Here is a 14,932-nt window from a genome sequence, read left to right as displayed (position 1 = left end):
TGCGCAACAAAAAACAGGGCATGATCCCATTAATATTGGAAAATCATCGATAGCTATGATCATTGCATAATTGCATTCAAATTACATGCATATGTATATAATTTATACAGTTTTGACTTTTAATAATATATATGTATTTATCCATATATTGGATACCGGCTTCAAGCTAGCAGCAGATCAGCGCGATTTTCCTATACATGTGCACACACTCATCGTCTATTCTATGCGTACAGACAGAAGTGCGCCTTTTCTCACATTCTTAGAATTTCGATTGATTTCTGGACTTTCTAGCCATTACTGTAGTTTTGTCTGATGACGCTCTCTTATTAAGCTATTCTATTATAGCAACTGTCCGTCCGTATGTATGAACGCGTCGATCTCAGAAGATATAAGAGCTAGAGTCTTGAAATTTTTTTTCCTAGGTCCGTGTATATCACGCGCATATCAAGTTTTTCTTTATATATCGATAACTACCTCCGATAATTTATTATCGATTAAAAACCTTATCGAAAGCTAGTTATATCTCCTACACCTTTAGAGCTAGAGCTTCCACATTTTAAATGTAGATTTATATCTATTTTATATAATTTCGATTTTTGTTGTAATTTACCCCCCACCCTTATACCCACCCCCTCACCCTCACCTTTGTAAAAGGTATTTCAAGTACTAGAGACTTGTGCTTTGGAATGTACATACATTTTCACCATATGAATACGCTCTGAAAGTTTAATTAAGATTGTACGTCTAAAAATTAAATTATTCAACAAATAAATTCTTATAATGTTGCCCACACTGCTTGTGCTTTGGAATGTACATACATTTTCACCATATGAATACGCTCTGAAAGTTTAATTAAGATTGTACGTCTAAAAATTAAATTATTCAACAAATAAATTCTTATAATGTTGCCCACACTGCAGCGCAGCCCAAGCGCAGTCGCTGCTTACTGCGCAGTTAGCAGAGCGCGTTCTAATACGTGTGTGTGTATGTATGTGTGTCGAAAAGAAGTGCAGACTGATTAGAATATCAGATTAGAGGGTTCAGGGTATCTCCTAGTCGAGCAGTCTCGAATAGAGTCTTCTTACTTGTTATAAAATAGATATTTTATTGGGAAGGTGCGAGCTTGACTGATTGGCACTTAATACTTTTCATTTTCTTAGTCGAATAATTTTATAAGTTTAAATTTGTTTCTTCTTAAATAGCCCTCAAATACATATACGCAAATACATACATATGTATATATGTAAGTCTGCACGCATAGCATCAAGCATTCCAGCCTTATACACGCGCTCATTTGCATGTGTGTATGTATGTACACATAAATTCGTACTCTAGCATATTCTAAGAATCTCGCTGCGATTGATTTGTCTTTGCATTGTTTTTGAATTTCCAGCCACCACTCTGGCTTTTCTTTGCTATGTGGCGTCATAACAATAATGTGATTTCGTTTTAACTGCTGTTGATCGAAACGACGCGGTAGTGCTGTAGGCTGAAGCGCCGGCGATCTTTTTTTTAGCTATTTTGACAAACATGCTGTTTGGGTTGGGTGCAAGTTCAAATCCCGCGGAAAACACTTTTTTGTAAATTGCAAATTTTTGTTATTTTAGCTTCTTTTAAATTTTTTTCAATTCATAAAAATGTTTCGTTTTGTATTATGAATATCTATTAAGCCTATTTATGTGTACAAATACATAAATAGATGGCTGACGCATATAAATGTCGCAATACGGGCTTTGTAAATGCCGATTGCCACGCTCCCAGTGGCCGTAGACTCCTAATTTTTTGCCAGTTCTTAGAACGAGGAACCGGTTACCTAAATGCAAAATTTGAATTCTTACGCTCAAAAATTGTCAAAATTACAGGGTATTTTTCGATATGCCACGCCCCTAAAGAGACTTAAAAATTATTTTTGGGGCATCGATAGAGGAGGCTACCAGTAACTTAACTATCCAAATTTGAAGCTTCTAGCTCTTAAACTGTAGGAGATATAAACTTTTGCAGTTTGTTACGCCCCCTATGGGCGGACATATATCTACCATAGCTTGTTGGACTTGAGTGATCAACCCGCGTATATATACTAATTTTCAGATCTCTAGCATCAATAGTGCCTAAAATATAGCCGAATTCGAAAAATCACTATATCTTCAGGTCCGATTTGCCACGCCCCTAGGCGTAGATATATAATTTTTTCACCTATCTTCATATTATTGAAACATCAGCTTACGTGCAAAAAAACTTTAGGAGATACAGTTTTATCCGATTTGCCACGCCCCCAATGGGCGGAGATATATCCGCCATAGCTTGTGATCTTGGGTGGTCGACGCGGACCTACATACCAAATTTCAGCTTTGCAGCTCTTCAACAAACATGATTTCTGGTATATCGGTATATCATGTCTCTAGCTTCAATAGCGCCGAAATAGATTGCGTTCATACGGACAGACGGACGGACAGCAAGACGGACATTGCACAAAACCAATATACTGATTCACTTTCGTGAATGAGTCTAAAAATATTAAATGTAGATTTATTAACTATATCTAACATAATAATTAGAGTAATTCTAAAAAAAATTCTAAAAAAAAAAAAAAAAAAAAAAAAACAAAAAACAAATAAAAACAAGTAAGAAAGCTCTAGTCGAGACTACTCGACTACGAGATCCCCTGAACCCTTGGAGTAATAGCTATTTCAATAATTTTTCGCGTCTTTCAGCTTACACAAGAAACACGCACACACACACACACACACACGCACGCACGCACACACAGGCATACATACACACATACATACAAACATACACACACACACACATACACAAACAATTACATACATATACACACACAAGCAGTGAGCGCTTACTATGAGAACTTAATTGCTTAATAACTTTTTTTGTGGACGTACGATCTACATGAAACTTTCAGATTATGATTATGACATGGATATGCATGTAATTGCCAAAGCACAAGTCTCTAGTATTTGAAATACGCTTTTTACAAAAGTGAGGGTGAGGGGGTGAATTTAAGGGTGGGGGGTAAATTTTAACAAAAACCGAAATTGTATAAATTGCATATAGGCATACATTAAAATTTTGGAGACTCTAGCAATAAAGGTGTAGAAGATATAATTTTATAACTGGTTTTCGATAAGGTTTTTTATCGATAAAAAAGATCGGGATGAGTTATCGATTTTTAATGATAAACTTGATATGCGCGCTGTAATTACGAACATTTTAAAAAAAAATTTGAAGTCTCTAGCTCTTATATCTTCTGAAATCGACGCGTTCATACATACGGACAGACGGACAGACGGACAGACAGACGGACAGGGCCAAATCAACTCAGCTCGTCACCCTGATCATGAATATATATACTTTGTGGGGTCTGCCACGCCTCCTTCTCCCTGTTACATACATTTCAACAAAACCATTATACCCTGATTTCCCATTGAAAATGGGTTCAGGGTATAACAAGTAAGAAGACTAGTCAAGACTGCTCGACTAGGAGATACCCTGAAACCTCTAATGTCGACACACATACATACACACGCACGTATTAGAACGCGCTCTGCTCACTGCGCAGTAAGCAGCGACTGCGCTTGGGCTGCGCTGCAGTGTGGGCAACATTATAACAATTTATTTGTTTAATAATTTAATTTCTAGACGTACAATCTTATTGAAACTTTCAGAGCATAATCATATTACGGCTGAAATACGGCTTTTACGAAGGTGATGGCGAGGGGGTGGATATAGGGGTGGGGGGTAAATTTTGATAAAAACCGAAATTATATAAAATACATATATATAAGTCTACATTTAAAATTTGGAAGCTCTAGCTCTAAAGGTGTAGGAGATATAATTAAATAACTAGCTTTCGATAAGGTTTTTAATCGATAATAAAAAAATTTCGGACACGGACCTAGAAATAAACACAATTCCTAAAATTGTTCTGCGATTGGTTAGCGATGGAAGATCAGCAAGCTGGAGCCTACTATGATAAGACGGTAATCGTAAATTACTGTCCCATCTAAGGTCTCTTAAGGCAAAGAGAAGAAACTGTTTTTGGACCGATTCGATACGATCCTGATACAGTTTATGCTGCGGAGACCATACAACAGAGCAATATTCTAAGATAGGACGCACAAGCGAAGTGAATAAGCGCTTGGTAGTAAAAGGATCTTTAAATTCCTTTTGAACAAAAACGTGTTGAGATGGTTGAATAATCGATTTGCAAAAATACTGCAAGGCCGATGTTATGATTTTCTCAAATAACTTCGGAATAGCAGATAATTTCGCAATGCCTCTATAATTGGAAATATCAGATCTTCCACCTTTTTATACCCTGAACCCATTTTCAATGGGAAATCATGGTATAATGGTTTTGTTGAAATGTATGTAACAGGCAGAAGGAGGCGTGGCAGACCCCATAAAGTATATATATTCTTGATCAGGGCGACGAGCTGAGTTGATTTGGCCCTGTCCGTCTGTCTGTCCGTCCGTCTGTCCGTATGTATGAACGCGTCGATTTCAGAAGATATGAGAGCTAGAGACTTCAATTTTTGTTAAAAATGTCCGTAATTACAGCGCGCATATCAAGTTTATCATTAAAAATCGATAGCTCATCCCGATTTTTTTATCGATAAAAAACCTTATCGAAAACCAGTTATAAAATTATATCTTCCACACCTTTATTGCTAGACTCTCTAAATTTTTTATGTATACTAATATGCAAATTACTTGTTTATATAAGGGAATAATGAAAGATTCTTTCCAGATTGAAGGGAACACAGAAGTATCCAAGGACAAGTTAAACAATTTTAGTAATTGTGACTGAAGAGAAACACTGCACTCTTTAATCACACAACTACGAATATTATCGGCACCGGGAGAGAAAGATGATTTCAATGTCCTAATGGCTGCAGCCAGAGAAGCTGCAGAAACTTTAGGAGTATTTATAGACCCATATTCAGGAAGTGAATATGGATATGAGTTGCTGTAGAGATCAGCAGAAGAATAAGTGGATTGGAAAAAATCAGCAAATAGATCAGAGGAATCCTGGTCATTGCAAGTTTTTTCACCAGCAAGGACAAATGAGGACGGCAAACCAGAAGATTTACGCTTCAAGTTTATAAACGAGTAAAATTGTTTGGGATCTCGAGCAAACTGACGTTTGCAACGTATGAGATAATTCTCATAACAGCTACAATTTAAAAGATTGAAGTTTGACTTGGCAATGGAATATTTGGACCAGTCAACACTAGAACCAGACTTTTTATAATTTTTAAAACATTTAGTTTTAATGTTTCTCAAGTTCGAAAGAGTCTTGGTAAACCATGGTGGCTTATTTGAAACTGACGAATTACGGCAGAGAGGGACACAAACATCCAGAATAGAGTTTAAGGTAGAATAAAAAAACGATGCTGCCAAATTAATATCAACCGACTCATATAAAATAGACCAGTCTGTTGAATTAATTAATTCGTTAAACAAAACAAAATTGCATTTACGATAACAGCGACTAAATTTGGAAGGCATTAGAATTAGTGGGAGGATTATCAACAGTTAATAAAACCTCTAAAGTGGGGTGATGTATATCCTCTGGTAAGGAGAAAGGAGTTGATCTCGCGACATTAATGAGCGAATCATGATTAACAAACACAAGATCTAGAGTGCGATTTAGATGGTTTAAAATAGAGCTCATCTAAAACATAGACAGGTTAAGCAATTCATCAAAAAGATAGTGATCAATTGTCGGAATAAAATAATTTGATTTACAAATTGATGACCAAGAAGTGTTCCGAATATTAAAGTCACCCAACACAAGAAGCAAGTCTCTATCATTTACATGCTCATAAACTTCTTTAATACAATTAATATGTTGAGCATAAACTTGTACATCAGAAGAGGGAGGGATATAACAACATGTGATAAACAATGAGCACGATTGGAGAGTTAATTTAACCCCTATAATCTCCGCATCATCATCGTCGCCTAGAATGCCGTGAAAGGTTTTCAGAGTGGGCAATACGAAAAATCTGATGGGGGTATTGGGATTGAAAAGATTCAGAATTATATGTTGAGTTATGGCTATCTTTCCGCCGATAGAATAAGCGATAAGAGCTGCTTTGTTCTCTTTTGCGTTGGTTACTAGAGAAGATTGTATGTAGTTTTGATTGGAACCGGTATCAATGAGGAAGTTTAGTACCTGTCCGTCCCGCGTTTTACACTCGAAGTAAGGTAACGAGGAACGATTTAGGCTTTAAAAAAATGACGTCAGACATAGCAGCCATTTCTACTTGAGTCTGGTTGTCTGTGGTTGCTTCGCTTTAGTATTGTGCTTCGGCGATACCTTGCTCCTCTGCAGTAACATAATAGGCCTGTTTACTCATACAATGCTCGTATGCCTCGGCATAAGCTTCGGCGGCGTATGCATTTGCGTAAGCGTTAACCTCGTCGTCCGTGTTCTGTACTTGCGTTTCCCCGGTATTGATATGAAACTGTCGTTGATGTTTGTACGGAGTTTCTGCCCTAGAAGATAAAGGTCTTTTTCCAGCAAACTGGTTATTGTTTGGCCTATTCATATATGTAGTTCACATTCCTAGTTCTAATAGAAGAGTCGACTTCCATTGGTTGTGGGGACGGTTGTGGTTTTGGGGCTATTGGTCTTGGCGGTACGTTAAAGAAATGTTGTGGTTGCTGGTGTATTGGTCTCGGCATTAAAAATGGATTCTGGGGGTTAAATCTGGGCTTTGGTGGATAGTACAGGTTCGGGTTGAAATTAGTTTGATTCAAGACTTGTGGGTTGTTATATCGGAACGAAGGTTGAGTAGCTTTGCTTTGATGATTGTTTTTCGGAGGTAGCGAGGGGGCTCTCATGGGACTAACGGAATTTCTAATCGACTGGTTCTCAATCGGTCGGCACAGGTGAAGGGCATGTTTAAGGTCAGTTGGCTCTTTAATGGCTAATAACCTGGGAAAGTCTCCGTTGAGACTTCCGATGAATGTGTCTAAAGCTTTGTCCCTATATATGCCTCAAATAACCTGTCCACGCTTTTGCGCCATGAAGTGACTTCTGCTCTATTCCCAGAAAATTTTTTTAAAACTCTAACAACGTTGACATCTTATCTAATAAGTTGATTCGTTCGTTCGGGAAGAATCGTCTGATCTTGCTCAATTGAAACGGCTACACCTGGGTTAAGTAATTCATCATCTTTCTGGGACAATATTTTCTTAAGGTATCTCTCTATCGTGCTCTCCATTGATTCAGCCAAAGAGGTCTGTTTTGTGGTACCTGTACTGATGGATGGGAGTATATTTTCTGGTGGTGGCATTTTGATTTTTATACCCTGAACCCATTGAAAATGGGAAATCTGGGTATAATGGTTATGTTAAAAGTATGTAACAGGCAGAAGGGGGCGTGGCAGACCCCACAAAGTATATTTATTCTTGATCAGGGCGACGAGCTGAGTCGATATAGCCCTGTCCGTCTGTCTGTCCGTCCGTCCGCCCGTCCGTATGTATGAACGCGTCGATCTCAGAAGATATAAGAGCTAGAGACTTGAAATTTGTTTTCCTATTATTATTATTTTATTATCAATTAAAAGCCTTTTCGAAAGATAGTTATTTAATTATATTTCCTACACCTTTAGAGCTAGAGTCTCAAAATGTACCCTCCACCCCTATATTCACTCCCTGACCATCACCTTTGTAAAAGGCGTATTTCAAGTACTAGAGACTTGTGCTTTAAAATGTTAATACATTTTTACCATATGATTACGCTCTGAAAGTTGTATTAATATTGTAGGTCTAGAAATTAAATTATTCAACAAATAAATTCTTATAACGTTGCCCACACTGCAGCGAAGCCCAAGCGCAGTCGCTGCTTACTGCGCAGTTAGCAGAGCGCGTTCTAATACGTGCGTGTGGTCACCTTAGGGAAATACATGCAGGATACTGCTGATACGCTTTTATTTTACTGTACTACCCATATACATATGTATGTATGTGTGCCGAAAAGAAGTGCAGAGTGTTTAAAATATCAGATTAACCCTAGTATATATGATTATATGTAAATTAGGGTGACCATCCATCCTGGAATTCCGGGACATGTCCCGCTTTTGGAGGTAATGTCCCGGCGTCCCGACCTGACACGAAATTGTCCCGGTTTTCAATTGTTTCGATAAAAAAAATTGTCATTTTGACAAAATGCAAATTGGCAGAAGTTTTTGTAGAGACAAGTCAAGAATTTTGTTTAGAAAAGCAACGCAGTTAAGTTAGTACAGTTTTTTGCAACAAACGTACATTCGTGCTGTTATTCGGAAGTATTAAAAATAGCTCAGATCCTGCATGCGATTCCAGCGCACAATGCGCAAAGTCGAAATGGTTTTTTCTTACTAAATACACAGTGGTCAGACGAAAGAAATATGTAAGTTACTGGTGGGAAATGTTAAAACATCCATATAACTCAATTTAATTTTGTGGACATAAAAACATTAAATATTGATGAAAAATTTTATGTAAATATGTTCGGAAAAATAGGCAGTGTGGATATGTATAAGTCAGGCAATCATGAATATAATAACAATTAAATATAAGGATAAATTCATATACATATATGGATGTTCTTCTTGTGGACTTAGTCCCAAGATAATGTAATTTTGCTAAATATGAAGAAAGTAAAATTTGAAATTATGTATGAATCTGTGTGGCAAATGATTTATGATTTTTTGTATATGTTTTTTTTTTTCAGGGAGAGAGAGAGAGGGAGGGGGGTAGTTCTTGACAGTCCTAGAATGGAATCCGGCCCAGATGGTCACCTTAGGGAAATACATGCAGGATACTGCTGATACGCTTTTATTTTACTGTACTACCCATATACATATGTATATATGTACATACAAATTAATAATATATATACATACATACATATATGTTATGTAGAAAATAAGCATGCACATTATTACAAGCTACATACATACATATGTGTATGTATGTATGTATGTATGTAGCTCGTATGTGCATTCTTATTTTCTATATACATACATGTACATATGTACATTAATATGTATGTATGTACGTACATACAGTAGTATTTAGATAGAGCCAATAAAAAGTGTACATATGTATGTATATAAATTTACATATACACATACTTATGTACATATAAGATACAATATTTGTGTACATATTTATGTATATAAGCATGTATAATATGTAAAAATATTTTTTTGGATTTATTGTTTTTGTTTCCTGCTAGATCTGTCATATTACGTTTATACATACATAAGTGCGTACTATCAAAAAGACTAACAAAAATAAAATAATTAAAATAACATTCTTTTCTGGTCCGTTGATTGGTCACTGTCTATTTTCTGAAATTAGAGTAAAACTACAACGCCGGATGAAACATGCCGCAATTCACTCGAATGATAATAATAGTTATACGTATGTATGTACATACATACATATGTACATATATGTGTTTGTATTCACATATTTTAATTTTAGGATAATAGGGTTTTGGCAAACAAATTGAGATGTGAAACAATGAAAATTAGCAACAAGCTCACCGAAAGTAGGAGTACACTATTTCTCTAGGAACTCCTCAGCTTCAATGGAAATATTTTGTCCTTTATAGGACCTATAATTTGTATATATGTATGTATGTATGTAGATTTTTTAGTTCGCAATATTCACACAAATTTATGTAGGTGGGTAGTATTTCACTAATACACGAAAAAAAAATTTTATTCAACTATCAATTGCGTTTTTCTCAAATATTTTAATAAATATTTATAATAACAATATTTTAGGCATTTCATTGTTAATGTTTGTCTTTACGTTGATAGTCCGAGTAAATGATGCACTCACGACAAGGACGTCCGCCGAACATGATAAACCTTGTATCCTCAGCTAGACTATATGGAAAATGGATTTTTCTGCGCAGTGGGTCGCCGGTCTGCGCAGAGCCCCTTTAGAGAATTAAATTTTAAGAGAGAGACAAATAATGTACATACATACATATGTATTAGCTAAGAGAGCAGCTTTCAGCTCACAATTCCCGTTGAAATTTCTTAGATATTTACTTTCCCTCTGCTAAAGTATAAAACCCTGGAACGGCCTCTCCATAATGGAAGTCTGCAAAATACGATTTGATTTAATAATGGAATTAATTTCATTGTTGTTATTATCGAATCGAAACATTGTAGGAAAGATAATATTAAAACATTAGTGAAGGCATTGAAATAAATGTAGTTGTACACAAAATACGAAATGCTTATAAAATATTAATGTACACATCTTTAAAGCTAGTGTTCAAATTTTAAATATACATTTACATAGGTGCATTTTATACAATTTCGATTTTTGTTATTCACCCCCTCACCCAAAATAAAAATAAAATACTTGAGACTTATGCTTTGGCAAATGCATGCATATCCATGTTGTAATCATAATCTGAAAGTTTCATGAATATAGTATGTCGGCAAGAAAAGTTATTAAACGTTAAAGTTCCCATAGTAAGCCCAGACTGCAGCCAATGTGTGTTTATACTTACTAAAATACCACTGCGGTAACTATAACCACTGACCAAACAACACATAGACTAGACATGTAGAGCAACGTTTTTCCACGCCGCAATATCTGTCTAGCAAGTCCCGGCCAACTTCGTATTCGCTCGGCTTGGTATTGGATGGCTCGGGTAATGAAAGATAGCACGACGAAATCAGTGCGCTCTAAGCACGCAAACGAAATGGTCATGTATGCGCTTTGCGTTTTTTGTCTTACTCTCCCTCTCTCTCTCTAACTCTCTCTTTCTCTCTCTGTGGGCTCTCAAATCATGAAGCTCAGCAGCGCACAAAAATTGAAATTTCTTCGCGACGGTCCCAGCTCTTTCCTTTTGAGTGAAGAGTATACCGAAATCTTAAAATCGTTTGCGGCATTCATGCAAACAAAATGTTAGTGTTTCCATATATATTTATGGGAAGTATGGGTATGAATGCGTTGAGGCGCATAAAGAATATGATCTCGCGACGGGCATGCACACACACACTTGTAGTCCCCTTGCTACATGTATGAGCATTTGTGACCTGCGTGCGTTACTCTTGCTGCTTGTAGCAATTTTAAAGCCCAGCATTTGCATTTGGTCGGTCTTACGGACTATCATAACCACTTTACACAGATGTACATACTATGTATGAACATACATATGTTCTTAAGTACATTTATATATTATTATTGCTAATCATGTTTATAAATGTGTTTATATCCGTAAATAATTATATATAATTAAAATTATTTTATACACATTTTCAACCGAAAAAACAAGTAAGAACGTTGCAGTCGGGCGATACCGATTGCAGAAGACTCATTCACAGCCCAAACGCTGTCAACCAGAGTATATAGTGCAATTTTCAAGTCTAGTGCCCAGCAAAAAACACGGCATGATGCCATTAAAATTGGAAAATAATCGATAGCTATTGCATTCAAATTACATCCATATATAATTTATACAATTTTGAATTTTATTATATATTTATATCCATACATTGGATACCGGCTTCAAGCTAAAAGCAGATCAGCGCGATTTTCCTATGCTTGTGCACACACTCATCGTCTATTCTATGCGTACAGACAGAAGCGCACCTTTTCTCACATTCTTAGAATTTCGATTGATTTCTGGACTTTCTAGCCGTTACTGTAGTTTTGCCTGATGACGCTCTCTTAATAAGCTATTCTATTTTAGCAACTGTCTGGTAAAGCAAAGCAGTGGTGCGGCTGCTAGAGGCGACGCAAGTAATGTTAGAATAGGAGGTTCGAACCTCTTCGGTGTTTTTTTTTTTTTTTTCATACATATTTCGTTTTTTATAAAATAGATATTTTATTGGGAAGGTGCGAGCTTGAATGAATGGCGCTTAATACTCTTCTTTTTCTTAGTCGAATAATTTTATAAGTTTAAATTTGTTTCTTCTTAAATAGCCCTAAAATCCATGTACGCAAATACAAACATATGTATATATGTAAGTCTGCACGCATAGCATCAAGCATTCCAGCCTTATACACGCGCTCATTTGTATGTGTGTATGTATGTACACATAAATGCGTGCTCTAGCATATTCTAAGAATCCCGTTGCGATTGATTTGTCTTTGTATTGTTTTTGAATTTCCAGCCGCTACACTGGCTTTTCTTTGCTATGTGGCGTCATAACAATAATGTGATTTTGTTTTAACTACTGTTGATCAAAACGACGCGGTGGTGCTTTATTTTAGATATTTTGACATAAACATGCTATTCGGCTTGGGTGCAAGTTCAAATCCCGCGGAAAACTCGTTTTTGTAAATTGCAAATTTTTTTGTTATTTTAGCTTTCTTATATTTTATTAATTTTATAAAAATGTTTCCTTACGCGCTATCAATGCCTATTAAGCCTACTTATGTATGTGTACATATACATAAAAAGATGGCTGACGCATATAAATGTCGCAATTCGGGCACTGTAAATGCCGATTGCCACGCCCCTAGTGGCCGTAGATTCCTCAATTTTATCCAGTTCTTAGAACGAGCAACCGGTTACCTAAATGCAAAATTTGAATTCTTACGCTCAAAAGTTGTCAAAATTACAGGGTATTTTTCGATATGCCACGCCCCTAAAGAGACTTAAAAATTATAAAATTATACATCGATAGAGGAGGCTACCAGTAACTTAACTATCCAAATTTGAAGGTTCTAGCTCTTAAACTGTAGGAGATATAAGCTTTTGCGGTTTGCCACGCCCCCTATGGGCGGACATATATCTACCATAGCTCGTTGGACGTGGGTGGTCAACCCGCGTATATATACAAAATTTCAGGTCTCTAGCATCAATAGTGCCTAAAATATAACAGAATTCGAAAAATCACTATATGTTCAGGTCCGATTTGCCACGCCCTTAGTGGGCGTATATATATCATTTTTTCACCTATCTTCATAGAATTGAAACATCAGCTTACGTGCAAAATTTCAGCATTCTAAGTTTATAACTTTAGGAGATACAGTTTTATCCGATTTGCCACGCCCCCAATAGGCGGAGATATATCCGCCATAGCTTGTGATCTTGGGTGGTCGGCGCGGACCTACATACCAAATTTCAGCTTTCTAGCTCTTCAACAAAAATGATTTCTGGTATATCGGAAAATGCATTTTCCGATTTGCCACACCCCTAGTGGGCAGATCGGGAAAATTTTAACACTTTATAAATCGGAGATATACACGAGTATGTGTTCCAAATTTCAAGTCTCTAGCTTCAATAGCGCCGAAATAGATTGCGTTCATACGGACAGACGGGCGGACAGCAAGACGGACATTGCACAAAACCAATATACTCATTTCACTTTCGTGAATGAGTCTAATTATCGTAAAACACTACTAACTTTATTAAATGCTTTGCAATATATGAAATACACATGTCATATTATACTCAAGCTTTACTCATTGTCGTCATTATAGTCACCCTACGATTCAGATCATACAAAATTTACAAACTACTAAATCCAGAGACATACAAGCATACACATACACAAATGTATGTATGCATGTGCTCACTTCACAAGGCAGACCAACGGCAAATTTTGGGCTTTACAATTTGCACAGGCTGTTGTGCACAGAAAGAATACATTTTCGCGACGAGCATGCACACACACATTTACATCCTTGCTACGTGTATGTGCTTTAGTGTGCGTGCGTCGCGAAACTCAATTCTTCACCAGTTCATCAGTTACAGTCCCGTTTTACATACATGTATGAGCCCTTATGTGTTAGTATGGGACTCTATTCTTGCTGCCTGTGGAATATTGTAAGTATGTGTGTGTATGTATGCATCCCAAGCTAATTGTCTCTGGATTTAGTAGTTTGTAAATTTTGTATGATTTGAATCGTAGGGTGACTATCAAATGGGCCATTATGACTTAATTAGAAATTTTTGACAATAATGAGGAGGAAGAGGGAAGAAACGGCAGTCTAACGCGAAGAAATTTCAATTTTCGTGAGCTGCTGCTTGTGCTCACATGCATACATACATATACATATTTGAGAGACCAAAGAGAGCAGAGAGAGCGAGAGAGCAAGAACAAAAATTGAGCATAGAGGAATCTTTTATTCAACATTTGACCATCTCGGTCGAGCGCATGAAGCGGAATGATTGTACTTTCGCATATTTTCGTAGACCAAACCTAAAAAGTGAAGAGCCGAGCAAAGACGAAATTGATAGGCCCTAGGAGACAGATTTTTCGGTGTTGAAAAACTTTGTACTACATGTCTAGTCTATGTGTTCTCTGGTCAGTGGTTAAACTCAATATCAACCATAAGGTTTAAGGAATTACAGTCTCATTAAAACAGAAACAAATTTTTCTAAAAATTTACATCCGAATTAAGCCGAGATAACAGATGATGTTTTGATTACAAAGTTTTTCTAAACTGCCTCAAATCGATCGCAAGTTACGATTCACAACCAAGAAATATTTAACCATTCCAGTAGAGCGATATTTTTTCACATACTTCAACTTTCGTAGACTATAACTTTTGATATTCGCGAATATTCGCCCAGATCTCTTTTTCATTTAAAAAATGATCTTTTGTGAATCGTCAAGTGTCAAAATGAGCTGCCAATACCTGCACTCATATGTATAGATTATTTTATAGGTATAATGTCTGTATAAAACAAGTAAGAAGGTTCTAGTCCATACTGCTCTGAACCCTCTAAGCTGATACTCTACTTATTCTGCACTTCTTTTATGCATACACACGCACGTATGTATAATCTCGTGCTCTGCTGACTGCGCAGTTAGCAGCGACTGCGCTTGGGCTGCGCTGCAGTGTGGGCAATATTATGAGAGCTTATTTGTTGAATAATTTCTTTTGTAGACATACAATTTTAATGAAACTTTCAAAACGTGATCATATGGTT

The 14,932-nt window shown here is 36.5% G+C and overlaps 1 protein-coding gene across 4 annotated transcripts in view; it reads right to left on the bottom strand.

The window, feature by feature from the left end:
• The window catches only part of LOC6585851, a 172,558-nt gene extending 162,420 nt beyond the window's left edge, over positions 1–10,138 (bottom strand). For 2 of the 4 annotated variants that reach the window (XM_015160833.3, XM_044009373.1), the window contains exons 1-2: positions 10,015–10,115; positions 9,564–9,952 (exon numbers count right to left, since the gene is read on the bottom strand). The gene's annotated coding sequence lies outside the window, so the exon portion shown is untranslated. Of the gene's footprint in view, positions 1–9,563; positions 9,953–10,014 lie in introns of all 4 variants that reach the window. The other 2 variants (XM_015160831.3, XM_015160832.3) reach the window with 2 other exon arrangements.
• Between the last annotated feature and the right edge of the window lie 4,794 nt (positions 10,139–14,932).

The sequence above is a fragment of the Drosophila mojavensis genome, unplaced genomic scaffold (genome assembly GCF_018153725.1).
Source record: "Drosophila mojavensis isolate 15081-1352.22 unplaced genomic scaffold, ASM1815372v1 contig_72, whole genome shotgun sequence".
Classification (NCBI taxonomy): Eukaryota; Metazoa; Arthropoda; class Insecta; order Diptera; family Drosophilidae; genus Drosophila; species Drosophila mojavensis.
Note: the sequence above shows the minus strand (reverse complement) of the source record. Positions and strands in the feature narration are given on the sequence as shown.